Below are 3,415 nucleotides of genomic sequence, written 5' to 3'. Positions count from 1 at the left end.
AATAATAATAATAATAATAATAATAATAATAATAATAATAATAATAATAATAATAATAATAATGTGGGCGAAAGTAAAAGATAGGATGGTGGAAGGAATAAATGAGTCGTATTTAAACTTCCATGAAAAGTTTCTGGAGTCTGCAGGAACTAATTGTTAGCATAAGAGGGTAAGGAAAAGGATTTAGACAGGTAGTAGGATGAGGAAAGAAAATATTCAGTATAAGGAAAAAAGATTTGAGGTGCAGGTATATTATATATGAAGAGATGGGGCCCAACTAGGTAGCCCTCATACCACCAGGCAGTGTTGCCAGATGTGGGGATTTATCCTTAGATTTGGGGATTTTGTGTTTCTGATGGGGATATTCTATAGAATATTTCTATGAAGAAGAAACCAAAATTAGTAAATCTCTCTATTGTTGCAATTAGTTTGCTTGCACGCTATATGTAGTGTGGTGAGTAATTTCTATATGAGTAAAACCTATTTGATCAGAAGAAAATATATTTGTGGAAATAGGGATTTTTGGGTTGTTTTGGGGATTTTTACACTAATCCATCTGGCAACACTGCCACCAGGCTAAGACCACACGTAAAATAAAGTCAAAACACACACACACACACACTCTCTCTCTCTCTCTCTCTCTCTCTCTCTCTCTCTCTCTCTCTCTCTTAGGGGAAGGAAGAGAAGGCGATGGATTGACGAACGAAGAAAGTTTGCGGGCGTGGGCTAGCCTAACAGAAAGGCCATAAACAGACGCAAGTGGAAGGACATATCTGAGGCCTTTGTTCTGCAGTAACGGCTGATGATGAGGATCATGCTGATGATGATGATGAAAATAATCTCAATTCAAAAGAGATATCACCAGCTAATGAAAATTAAAAGCATATTAGAATGCAAAATCAATTTCCTAATGTTAAGTAATAAAATAAACTTGAATTTACTCTAATGTAATCATCTCTCGCTCTCTCTCTCTCTCTCTCTCTCTCTCTCTCTCTCTCTCTCTCTCTCTCTCTCTCTCATGCACGGATTGAAAGGAATAACATGTATTTTAGAATCTCTCTCTCTCTCTTCTCTCTCTCTCTCTCTCTCTCTCTCTCCCCCCTTAGTGCCAATTCAATAATCACTTCACTTTCAACGTGTGGGAATATTCCAGGCCGAGGAAGCCGATGTAAGTAATTCCTATTGTTCCAGCACCTGGTCTTTCACCAAACTGGAATGAAAATAAGGGATCAGTTAGAACCAGATGCTCGAATAGCTCGCCTGGTTCTTTCTCAGCAAGGTTAGGGATGCTGGAGTTTTAAAATCTGAGCCTCTAACGTTCATGAATTTTAATTGTTTGGAATTATGCAACAGAGAGGGTTAAAGTTCAGCCTTTTCTATGACAGAGGAAAAAGAAGCTTCTGACCCGAATTGATTCTATTATCACTAACGTTTCAATATTGAAAGGATTCTGCCATGAATTCTTCAATATACGGCTTCTTTTCTTGATTAATATTCTGATTATCTAACTGTTCTATGTTTTCATAATATGGATCATTATATATCATATGAGATACATCATTTCAAGTAATCAAAAAATAGAAAATGAAGTTGCCAAACCTTTCTGCAAGATTCGTATCTCGCAATGTAAAGGTCCTCTAAGTAAATCAACATAGCTATTAGTAATGCCAAGGTGATCTCTTCGATATTATACCTCTGGGTACATTAGAGATGATGACTAGATAATGTAAGGCAGAGAAAGACTGCAATCAATGCAAGGCGAACTTTACGGCTGGAACCACAAATCAATATCCAGAGAACAACTTTGAATAATGCCTTAAATGACGTAATATTCAAACACAAAGTTACTTCAACTAGATCGGAGCGAATGTAGCACTCAAGCTATATCAGATATTGCACAGTTATTTAGTAGATTTATTATAGGTCAAGATTAAATTATATTTCTTCTTTTCTATTTTACTTACCAGTTATTATTATTATTATTATTATTATTATTATTATTATTATTATTACTTGCTAAGCTACAACCCTAGTTGGAAAAGCAGGATGCTATTAGCCCAGGGGCTCCAACAGGGAAAATAGCCCAGTGAGGAAAGGGAACAAGGAAAAATAAAATATTTTAAGAAGAGCAACAACATTAAAATAAATATCACTTTATAAACTTTAACAAAACAAGAGGAAGAAATATAAAATAGAACAGTGTGCCCGAGTGTACCCTCAAGCAAGGGAACTCTAACCCAAGACAGTGGAAGACCATGGTACAGAGGCTATGGCACTACCCAAGATTAGAGAACAATGGTTTGATTTTGGAGTGTCCTTCTCCTATGCATGAACATATCCCATTCTAGAGGTTAACAATTTTCAATGTTTAATTGCCACAATTCTAATTTTTTTTTTTATTTTTGCTCATTTTGATGTCCCCTTGCAATGAGGATATGGGGAAAAATCCTCTTGAAGTGATTTTTCTTAGGGGGGTTGCCATTTGGGGCACAGGCTTTGAATAGTGGGGGCACATGCCCCCCTAGACTCCACAATGGCTACGCTGTTGGTACCTAAATCCTTGAATGAGGATGAAAAATCCTTGAATGAGGATGAAAAATGCTTCGCACTGATAGCGATATAAAAGTACTGTGTCCAGGTTTAAAGATTTAAGGACCACTCATGAATGGCAGAAGCAAGGGACAGTGACATTGCTTTATCAAGCAGGACAATGCCCTAGAGATTGACCATATATACATGTGATCAGCACCTAAGCCCCCTCTCCAGCCAAGCTAGGATCAAGGAGGGCCAGGCAATGAGTGTTGATGACTCGGCAGATAGACCTATAGGCTTCCCTTAACACTCCATCCTTAGCTCACAAGGATGGTAAGGTTGCATCGTCCAAAGGAACTAACGAGTTTTAGCGGGAGTCGAACCCCAGTCTGGCATTCATCAGGGGCGTTACCACATCGGTCACCACAGTGTTTCTTATCCAAATAATTCATTTTACTTCATACTGCACCTGCGGGTTAAACCATGTTCTGCATAGGCACTGAATGGCCTCCCTGGTCCTGGTGTCGCTTCTTCTGACCCAAATTCTTATAACCACTAGCATTTACCGGAAAAGGAGTACACTTGTTGGCTGAAAACTTGCCTGGAGCCAATGTTCATAGAAGTAAGTGCCTTGTGTGGTGAGGCTCAAAATCCTCGCCTTACTAATGACCATCCTCTTAGGCCATCAACTTCCATTATAGCTGAAGTGAAGCTGGAGTTTACAGTAATTTAGGTGATTTAATCCTTGTTCATATTTACCCAATTTTATTTTCTTTCAATAGTCTTTAGATGTATAAAAAACTATTCATACATAAAATAACCTAAAAGTTTAACTTCTGTAGGTCTGAGGCAATTTATATCAATTACAATGATTCGTCTGAAG

Source organism: Palaemon carinicauda, chromosome 16 (assembly GCF_036898095.1).
Source record: "Palaemon carinicauda isolate YSFRI2023 chromosome 16, ASM3689809v2, whole genome shotgun sequence".
Taxonomy (NCBI): domain Eukaryota; kingdom Metazoa; phylum Arthropoda; class Malacostraca; order Decapoda; family Palaemonidae; genus Palaemon; species Palaemon carinicauda.
The sequence above is the reverse complement of the archived record's forward strand: the minus strand, read 5'-3'. Positions refer to the sequence as shown.